Here is a 12,234-nt window from a genome sequence, read left to right on the forward strand (position 1 = left end):
TTTATAATAATCTACTCAATCTCACATTAACGTTCTAACTTGAGCGTCGGAGGGGTTTTCTGGGAGATCACCCCCCGGACAAGGCTAACGTGTTGTTTTGCAGGAATTCAAGTCGCTTCCTTCCACGAGTCGCTGCTCTTGATCACACTTCCACTTACCATATTTCAAGTGTTTTCTACTTCTTCGTTTCACAACCGAAACAGTGTCGAATCTTGCAATTTAAACCTATTAAGCACTTTATCAATGTAATGAGATTGACTAAGCTTAATACGACCACCATCTCTTTTGATCTTTATGCCTAAGATCACATTAGCCTCCCCCATATCCTTCATTTGGAAGGATTTAGACAAAAAATCCTTTGTCTCTTGGATACGTACTATACTAGTACCAAAGATGAGCATGTCACGTATAAGAAAATGATAACTCCATTGCCATGGTTATCAAATTAGCTATAAACGCATTTATCCGCTTGATTCAACTTGAATCCAAAGGACAATATAGTTTCATCAAACTTTTGATGCCATTGTTTTGGTGCTTGTTTAAGTCCATATAGTGACTTAACAAGTTTACACACCTTATTTTCTTGTCCTTTCATAACAAACCCTTCGGGTTGTTTCATGTAAACTTCCTCATCTAGCTCACGTATAAGAATGTGGTTTTCACATCCATTTGATGGACCTCTAGATTATAAATTGTAGCCAACGCTACCAACAACCTAATGGTGGTTATTCTTGCAACTGGTGCATATGTATCAAATACCAAGCTTTTGTCTAAAGCCCTGTGCCACTAAACGGGCCTTGAACTTATCAATAGTTCCATCAACTTTCATCTTCTTGCGGAAGATCCACTTGCAACCAATTGGTTTACAAGTCGGTGGGAGATCTACTAATACCCAAGTATTATTCTCTGTGATGGGTTGCATCTCATCATTTTTTGCCTCTTTCCAAAAGGCACTATCTTGTGATGCCATAGCATAAAAGTCAATGGGTTTCCATCCACATTAAATAAATATGGAACACTAGAAGTAATTTTATTCTAGTATATTTGACCAAAAAACATATTCATCAAATTTCTTAGTGCGCATTTTTTCTTAAAAATGACTTTTTATCAAACATCTCAAACAAGAGATAATTTAATCTCTTTGTTTAAAACTAAGACAAATGTTTGTGGATAAAATATTATCTTTATTAGTTTACACTTGGAAGTTTAAAATTACCTCCCCTATTTGTAAACATTCAATCACAAATAGAAATGAAAATTCTTTGTGATCCAATTCAAAATTGAATTTCATACATATAATTATGTATAATTTGAGAAAATTTCTTACATTATTACAAACTAGTAATAATAAATAAATTATTAAACATTATGAAATTTATTTACCATAATATACATTTTATGCTTAAGGCATAAAATACATTATCATGCCACTTGATAATTCACATATCTTAAAGGACACGATTTTATAAATAAATACTTATAAATAGTAATCACTTTATAGTTTTTAAAATAAATCAACTTGTCACATATAATTTATGAATAAATTATATACCATCCATTTACTTATATGGATCAAATAAACATACCAAAAATATTATTACAAACTAGTAATAATAATTTGATTTATAAACATTATGGAATTTTAATCACCATAAAACATATTTGCAAAATCTATGCAAATTAATTTATTCTCTTATATAGAATAACATTTATTTCATAACTATTTTCATAAGTAATGATAAAAACAACCACTTACTTATAATTTCAACATTGTTGAATTATACATAATACTATAAATGTAATTATTATAATAATGGTCCAACCATAATAAATTTAGATTTAATATGTTTCATATACACAAATATGTATATCCATATGACATAAATATTCTACCCCTTAATCTTCGCTATAATATAACTAGATTGACTTGGGTAATTACATAACTCATTTGAGTATTTCAATATAAATCATTTGGGTAATAAAAAAAAATATGTCACTTTAATTTTGTCTCATCATGAGATACTTGACAAAAGTCAATAAATTTATCATTTACTTATAAGTAGATATTTACAAATAACTACCATAACTAACCACAAAAATAGTTACATCAATAAAATTGATACTTTATTTCATAATATGAATTATCAAACAACCATATGAATTTCCGAAACATGGATTTCATGAATAAGAATACCACTAAACATTCACGTGTCGACATATTAATTATCTAAATAACATGTCATAGTTAAAAAAATATATAAACTAAAAATAATTGTGCTACTCCATACATGTATCAAGATCAAACAAAAAACAATTTCATTTTCGATCCTAGAAACTTGCGACAAGAGGGAAATGACCAAACCTTTACAATATTTTCTTTAGCCTAAATACATAACATAGTCATTATTCAAACATAAATCAAAATACTTGAGTATTTTCCATGAAAATATACCATCAAAAATATCATGAAGACATGAACAACGTCATACTTTATTCAAACAAAATAGATTAAACACATATTTTATGCATATTGGCAATTTTAATTTATATATTTAATATATAAATCTTAAGCATTGTAGTATTTTATTCCATACTACAAAAAAAAAATTCATTGCCCTTTTAACCATGATGATCAAATGAATACATTCTATTCTCTTTTCTTCATTAAATTATTACGAAAAATAACACTTTATGACTTCCATCATAAATTTTCATCATAAAAAAAAACACATACCCACTTCTCTAGATCATATCTTTGTAAAATACTATTACCCACATGTTTTACTTCAAATTAAAATTCAAACACATGTATATGATCATCCAAAAAAAGATTTAAATGTATGTAAATACTTTCTCACAAATTTAAACACAAAAATATCAAACATAATTTATGATTATTAAATCTCAAGAAAAACTTACTTGTTTTCCATGAACTTCTTCTTATTAAAGATACCCATGAAAATAAATATTTCATTTGCCATCATCAGAACTTCATGCCGAAATAATTGTCCAACTTGATGAAAAATTTTAGCGAGATCCTTAACGCTTGTCATCTTTAAAAAATTATCACAATAGATTATTGGAAATATGATACAAATACAAATAAACAAACCGATTTGTATTTCCCTTGTGTGGATGGAAATGGAACTCCTTCTTTATAAATCACTAAATGGACACCATGAAGATAATGTTGCGACAATCAGAGAAGTCGCTCGGAAACTTGATATGAGTAGAAGGCGTTCATGCACTTTCCTATTGTGATATTTCTCCCACAAAAGGTGCTTGGGATGATAAAATGAAATTCACAATGGGATATAATCTACACAACAAAATCCTAGCACAAGGAAATTGCAATAGTAAATACAAGTGTTGTAGTGAATTATGAACTTTGATGATATTAAGAGTTAATTACTCTCTCAATATTATCTCATGAAAGGAAGAACAAGAATAAGAGTATTCTTAAGAGAGAAATAGAAGTGCTGTGATTGGTGTGATTTGAGTGCACATTTGATGAGGTGCATTCATGTGTGACCTTTGGGATGGAATCCCATGAATGTGTTAATGTGGGTGTATTAAGTTAAGTTTTGATGATTGATTTATGATGGTGATTAAGTATGGATTAATAAGGTAATGAAGTGTGAGAGTTATGGAACTTAATGAAGAAGTGCAAAGGTTGAATCAAGATGCTCTACTATGCAAGTCGAGCAATACTGTCAGAAGCCTTCTGAAGGGCCGCTCGACCAGCTCGCTAGACCGAGCGAGCTTCAAGTTGGGTCGAGCGAGCAGACAGAATGCAGCAAGAAGCTTCCTGAAGTCCGCTCGACCAAGTCACTCGACCGAGCGAGCCTCTGCTTTGGTCGAGCGAAGTCTCTGATACTCTAGAATGTTGTTTTATGACTCTTCATGTACTTAGAGATGTTTCATTATCATTTAAGCATAGCTTTAATGTACTTAATGTTACTTAGTATGATCTCTCCTATAAATAGAGAGCTCTCAATCACATTGAAAACATCCACAAAATACACCCCAAGCCAAACACTAGCCTATATCTCTTCTCTATTGTAATTCTCCATATTTGAGAGTTCTTTGAACTCCTTTTGATAATATAAGAGATACTACACACCGGAGGACGTAGCCTTAGTTGGGTGAACCTCGTTAAATCTTTGTGTCGTTTTATTGCTTTATTTTCTCCTACAAACATCGATATTATTGATAGCGTAATTTGTTTGTCACTAAAACTTCATACACTCGATCTTGGAAATATTGGAGTTTGAAACACATTGTTCGAACTCCAATATATCATCGTTTTGAAAGAGCTATGCATGCAACCTCTATTTATAGAGCTATGCATGAAACAATACCTCCTTTTGAAACAAAAGTGTTTCACCAAACAAAGCTTATGAATCAAAGTAATGTTTCACCAAGCAAGTAATGTTTCACCAAGCAAAGCTTATGAAACAAAGTAATGTTTCACCAAACAAAACTTATGAATCAAAGTAATGATTCATCAAATTCTTTGAGGCATTTAATTTGGACTTATAATATATTTATTTAGTCCCACTACTATACTAAGTATGTAGTATATACAAATCTAGGTCTATATACTCTAAATGTTTAACAGTTTCATATGCTGGATTGTCGGATGAGTATGCCTGGCGAGTATATGGATTCACAACAGGATAACAATGAGAAAATGAGGGTATAACTTATCCGTAGAATATTAGTTGGTATATATCTACATGCAAAGAAAAGATAACAGTTGGACAGAAGAAACAAATCAATAAAGCACAATAAAACTCTAGTGTGAGAATATTGAAATTACCTGGAGAACATCATTGCATTCTTCAATTCAGCATGTGTTTGGAATACAATCAACTGTTGAACATGGTCAATGAATGAAGCATTCCAATTTACCCAATTCCCAAAAAGGAAAACTGAGAAATTGAATCAAATTTTCTCAATATATATTCTAAAACCCAATAGTTATACACAAAAGTTGCTAAATTTAAGGTACCCAGAAAAACTAACAAACAAAAAACTTTAAAAAGTTGCTAAATTTAAGGTACCCAAAAAGAGAACCTGAGCTAAGATGAGCAACAAGGTGCCTAGTAGACTGAGTTTTTGGTGGCCAAAAATCTGTATCCATTACTTCTGCTTCTACTTCAACGGGAATTGAACTCAAAAATAGAAAACCCTAATGTGCAACGGGTTTGAAAAATCCTTCTATATTTCATTATAATGGATGAATTTCCCATTGAACATTAAAAAACAAATCCCTTGTAAATGATAACAATCTAAATAAAACAAATTCATGAACGAGGCTAGAATAAAACAAATATAAAAACGAGCAAAAATACGCAATAATTGTGAAGGTTAGATTTAGTTTACATTTTTTCAAACTTTTAGAGCCTAACAATAATTAAACTAAAATAAGAGATATGTAAACTAATACAAATTAATATATGTGGCCTTTGCACATTCCAAAAGCAGTTCAACAATTCTAGACAAAATTTGGTGGCAACAACTATAAGTGGAAGTTGTTGAAGAAGCCAAAAAAAATAGTTACATATAGCTTGGATTTCTAGAAAATTGAAATTAACATGTTGCTATTCATAGAAAATTAAAGTTTCATAGAAAATTGAAGTTTCATGGACATGGACTGGACAACAAGACTCAGTTCCAAAGTACACAAATTGGATAATGGAATAATTTGAAAGTCGAATAATTGGATTTCTAAACCACATCAAAACCCCTATTGCATTGTGAGATAATGGAATGTGGATATATAAAGAAATCTGTTAGACACCTTCACTTCAACTTGCAAAATTTATGAGGTCATAATTGTCATGTCCACTTCATCTAAAAAACACAAAGATCTAACTCTAAAAATGGCATGTCAGAGATTGACATCAGACATTAACTTGGTACCAAATACAAAATATTAATTACCACCTTATATTTTAATTATGATATTCATAATGTGTCCATGGTTTTTCTATGAGCCGGATACACTGGGTAGGATGATGATGATATTCATAATGTGTGAGATAAATAATCATCTGTAGGACCCAATAATCATGATATTCATGAAGATATTCATATTTTAGCAGCTGGATTTTGCTTTGGAATAGACTATACGGGCCACGACTACCACAATATAATAACACCGTTGAAGATGCTGTAAATTTGGATAGTTCATAGTGTAACACATTGTGTAAATCATTATTTAGTTTAAGTACACATGTTGATGAGATTCAATTTGTAGATAGTCCATATTGTAACATATTGTGTAAATCATTATTTAGTTTACCTATACATGTAGATGGGATTAATTACGTGGATGGAATTCAATATGTAAAGTAATGATGTCAATTAATAAAAGCATTGTTGTAAACTAATTTAAATACAATGTAAAAAACATTGATGTAAATAAATAAAAGCATAAATGTAAATTAGTTTTCAATTACAAAAACCAACAGTCTATAAAGGGTCATGCCCCTTAAAAGCTTGTCATTCGAAAAATAAATCTCTAACACACCAAGGTATACATCTAAAGCATGTCTTTCCCGGGAGGTCATTTCCGCAACAGGAGGCAGTCTCACCAATGGAGCGATTCGACTTGGCCATTCATTTAGAAACTGTAAAAAAAAAACACAAAAACGGTGTGAACAAGATATTAAATAGCATCTAAATAACACAAAGACATAAGAGGTAACAAATAAATTTAAAAAAAAAACGTATTCCACTCTGCTTTCAGCTGGACCAAAACCTGCACTCGGTCCTTCCTTGGGGACAACGTATGGGTGGGAGCAGACTCTAAACCAGTCAATGTAACTAAGATCAACCTCTGATGGAACAGATGCCCGACGAAGTGCCTGATCAACAAGGCGAGTACAATAGGGAAACCTACTCCATGCCTCCGTGTAAATAGGTGAAGAAGCAAAGGTCACGAAATAGGTACCGTGTGCTGGTCGTAGGGCCTGGGTTGGTCTTATAAGAGGGGGAGAATAGCCTGCACAAAGCCGACATGTCGCACTGTCCTCTCCGGCAAATACAACTTGACGATATCAAAGCAAGTGATACCCCCGATGTAGTTGGTGCATGGGTTCTCATTTAGCAATGCCCTTGGAGAAGTCATGTACAGAGTCCGTTCCACCTGCATACAAGCAAAGTTAATACATAAAAATAATCTAAAATTAAAATAACATGAATAACAAAGTGTGATGTGATATATAATACCTGAGTTTCCGTCATGCAGTCCAATATACTCATACAGTCCCTCAGCCTATTGATCTCACGACCTGGCTTGAGCGTGGACCACATCTCCGCCCTAGTCTTATTAGGCACATTTGCTTGGCGAAGATGAGGGAGGAAAGCTGGAAAGTACCCGTAAATCTATGTCTGAAGCAATGTCAGGCAACCAGTAATGGTCTTACAACCAACCCTAGATGCCATTTTCAGTTGCCGATACATGTAGGCCAGCGTCACCGCACCCTAGGCGATCTCATCCTAATCGACGTTGACTGTAAGTATCGGGTAAGGTCACATGCCGGTTGTGGTCTTATACGCCAGCAGTGTAGAGCCAACAATAGCAATGTGATAGACTGTCGACTGGGTATCCATAGCCTGGGACCGATAGCACAACTACATAACTTCAGCAACGTTGATGCAACCTGCCTTGAATATCCCTTTCCGTCGTAGCTCAGCCATGGGCTCCCCGAACAGACCAGCAACAGTGAGCTTCCACTCCCCCTCAGCATGTTCAGCCGGTAGTGAACCTTCAATACCAATTCCCAATATGCGTTGCACGTCGTACAACATAATCGTCATCTCCCGTCATGGCATGTGGAAGGTGTTCGTATCCGGATGCCACCTCTCCACGAAGGCCAATATCAAAGCACAGTCAATGTGCTGGTGCATAATATAGGGTAGCCGGCTGAGGGGAGTGGCAGGTAGAACATCATAAAGTGCATCAGACATATCCCGCAGTCCGATGATCGCCTCTAACGGCGTCTTTCTACTACGACACTCCAGAACCAGAGGCGTATGCTCAGAGCCGTCAAAAATAACTTTGGCTATGTGCCCGCCAAGCTGGGTATCAGGCGTGTATTTGTGGGCCCCCCGGGATGGGGTGATATGACCAACCAGTCCGTTCTAGTGGACTGTGAGCGCCTGCTCCCCCGTAGCGACTCATTATCAACGTGACTATGTCCGGCACGCTCAGATGCGCCTGAAGAACTAGGGCCGGCACGTGCAAATTTACCGTCGGGCCCCCAGACAACAGTCCAGTCCACTGGACGAACAACATCGCCTTGGTACTCAACATCATCAGCATCATCATCATCACTAGAAACCCCCCCCCCCCCCCCCCCCCCAACTACTCTAGAGGCTGCTAGCCTGGTCATCAAACCGAGTGCGCACTTGGTGCAGCGTACTCGACCGTTGGGCTTCACTGTGTCTGGCAGCCTCTTCCTGCCTAACCCTCCTAGCAGAACCCGATACCCCCCTTTCATGAGGGTCCCCTCTAAGCAGAGTAGGCCTAGAACTATTTCCGCTCAACAAGTTTCTAAAAAAACCCTTTCCTTTCCCGTGAGTACCAGCCGTTTACTACAATTTTGATAATTTAATTAACTATTATTAATAAATATAAATATTCAAACGTTACGTTAAATTAACCACATGAACAAAAGACAATAATTAATTAACATATTAAACAACTCATTATCAACAAATATAATTTAACAACAACAATATTTAACTAATCATTATCAACAAATATAATTTAACAAAATATTAATTATTATTATTATTATTATTATCATTATTATTATTATTATTATTATTATTATTATTGTTGTTGTTGTTGTTGTTGTTGTTGGCCTCTTAGGTTTTGATGATGACTTCACTTTTAAATAAACAAATATGTTTTAGAGATTGCTTTGTAGGTGAATATCCGATTTTGTTAAAATCGTTGATGGAGCCTATGACTTGGTTCATGGAAGTTGTACGTGTCTTAGAATATCCAAGAAGTTAGATAAATGCTTAGGATGTTAAAAGTAGACAGGCGGTCTACTGTTCCCAAATTTGACAATCTGACAGAAGTTGTAGATAGAGACAGTACACTGTTCCCACGTCGCAGGTCTGGAGAAAACATCGGCTGAAAGTTTGCAAATAATTTATTTTTTGTTTTTAAGTTGATGTAACGGTTAAGAGTTAAATTAATTGCTTAATTTAAATTAATAAGTTGGTTGGCAAAACTTTTTTTTAGGTTATCTAAAAATAGCCTAAGATTTATTCTTTTTGAGAAAAGATCTCCTTTTAATTAGGATTCTTTGTTTTAACTCCTATGCTATTTTTAGCTTGAAGGAACCGTTTTCCATTCTTAGCAAATGGTAACCGGATTCTATTTTTGGCATTCCACTACCTTTTCTTTTAAGAACATGTAAGTTAGTGGTAGTTATGCCTAAGGTAATTGACGGTTGTTCCCACTATAAATAGGAGGGACTATGCTCAAATCGAAAAGCATCCGAGAGTGTCCATAAAGGGAGATCTATTAAGAAAAATATTTTCAGCTATCCCATGCCAATTAATTTATTATATTTTTCTTAAAGAAACTATTTAATTTTTATCCTCTTGAGAATTTGGTCTTGTAAGGGTATTTGTGTGTTTTGTTGTAACTAGACTTAAGGGAAGTCTAGGGAATATGGAAGCTTCAAGAGAAGCGTGAGAAGAGAAAGAGAAGGAGAAAGAGAAGAGAAAGAGAAATAGGCCTAGAATAGAGAAGCTTCAAGTGAAGCAAATTGTTTTATGTGATTGTAATTGATTGCCTAAAACATAGTGAGAATTTTGAAATCCCGGGGGGTCGTGGTTTTTCATTCTTATTAGGCCAATAAGGTTTCCACGTAAAATCTATGTCTCCTTTTATCTTTTTCATTTTAAGTTTAAGTTTTATTTTATTGTGATAATTCCGCAAAATTAGGGGCAAAAATCTTAAACTTAATACACAACAATTCACCCCCCTCTTGTTGCATTCGATCATCTATTTGTATTTCTACAATTATTATTATTATTATTATTATTATTATTATTATTATTATTATTATTATTATTATTATTATTATTATTATTATTATTATTATTATTATTATCATTATTATTATAATTATTATTGTAATTAATTTTCTAAATTAACAATAATAATAATAATATTAATAATAATAATAAAAATAATAATAATAATAATAATAATAATAATAATAATAATAATAATAATAATAATAATAATAATAATAATAATAATAACAATAACAATAACAATAATTAAAACAAAAATAAAAATTTAATAATAATAATAATAATAATAATAATAATAATAATAATAATAATAATAATAAGAACAATCAAAATAATAATAATAATGATAACAATAATAATAATAATAATAATAATAATAATAATAATAATAATAATAATAATAATAATAATAATAATAATAATAATAATAATAATAATAAATAATAATAAATAATAATAATAAATAATAAATAATAATAATAATAATAATAATAATAATAATAATAATAATAATAATAATAATAATAATAAATTAAAAATAATTATTTTCCTTTTTTTTATTTAAAATAATACAATTCGAATAAAAATTACATCGATTATTTGTTTGCGGATTGAATTCCTTAGCTTTTGCTCCAAAAATTTTATGTTGTAATTTTATTTTTTAAGTGTGATAAAGGTGTTATTAAGTGAGTTTAGAGTATATAAAAGAAATTTTATGTCCAGGGGCAAAATCGTAATTTCATTAAAGTGGTGGTGATAAAATGAATAAGAGTGGCGATATTTAAGGATTGGGTAAACAATATTGTGAATAATACAACTCCTGTAGCATCACTACATTAATATTAGAAAACTAGCTAGTTGCTTATGTGTCATCACTTGAAGTAATTTGATGATGTGGAATCGCATTAGGATTTCTTTTTTTTTTTTATAAAAAAAACAATGTTAGAAATTTGTAAATTACATGCTCCAACTTGAGGGTAAAGGCAAAACTTTGTTAGGGCGGGTAGGGGCTTTGCCCCTCTGTGATTTTCGGCAATTTTTATTTAATATACAATTATCATTTTATATCTTTTATAATTCTTGGCCAACAAATAAATGCAACACAATTAAAGGAAGAGAGTAATTGAACAAAATAAAAAAAAATCTAATAAGTAATAATGGAATATCAAATTAGGGATAAAATTATCATTTAACAACTGAAAAAAAAGAAGGCGATTGGGAGAAATCGACAAAATAAAAAAATTAAGCTTACCATCCTTAATTGAAGGATATAGGTTTAATTGAATTTTCTTATCTTTATTTTAATAATTAGTTTGAATTAGTGAATACTTGAATCTTGAAAACTCATGCAATAAAACAATCAATTATGAAGATGGTAAAGAAAAGACTTCGTAACTAAATGAGCGATGATTTTCTTTCTAATAGTTTAGTAATATACATTTAGAGACAAATATCAAAGACATATAGTATCAATGAGATTATAGATAATTTAAATGTTATATGGCTAAAGAGCGTAGAGTTTTACTTTGATTCAAATTTACGTTATAATTTTTGTTTGTATAGATTGACTATATATTAATGTCATTCAATTTTTTTTTTCTAACTCCACCCCTTTAAATTTTTGTTCAAGTTTCGCCACTACTTGAGAGGGAGTTAGATAGTGGGTAAGAGTGCATAGTTAATGATATATAAATACTTCCTCGGTTTTCATAATCAAATATGATTTATAAATTTTAATGTCAAACTTTGACTATGATTTCTCATTGATTTATATAAAAAAAATTCCAACCCCTTTTTACTCTAAAACCTATTACAAATGAGAGAGTTAGATGAATTAAGTTTACAACACTTTTTGATATTACAACTCAATGTAAGTAGAAAGCTAGATTATTTATATGTTACAAAAACTTAATTCTTGAATGAATCCTCTTATATATATGTTACGCCTCCAACATAGCCGTTAAAACAATTGAAACTTCATTCCTTGATTTTCACCAAATGGTTATGCTGAACTAGTCATCAAAGTCTTGGACAAGTAAAACTGACGCTCCACCTTGACTTGTTCAACACACACGTTTTTGTTGTTATTTTTAGCCTTTTCAAATCTTTGAGATCCTGCCACGTTAGTACTCATGCCAAGTATTGAATATTGATTAATTC

The sequence above is a fragment of the Amaranthus tricolor genome, chromosome 2 (genome assembly GCF_026212465.1).
Source record: "Amaranthus tricolor cultivar Red isolate AtriRed21 chromosome 2, ASM2621246v1, whole genome shotgun sequence".
In the NCBI taxonomy this organism is placed as follows: domain Eukaryota; kingdom Viridiplantae; phylum Streptophyta; class Magnoliopsida; order Caryophyllales; family Amaranthaceae; genus Amaranthus; species Amaranthus tricolor.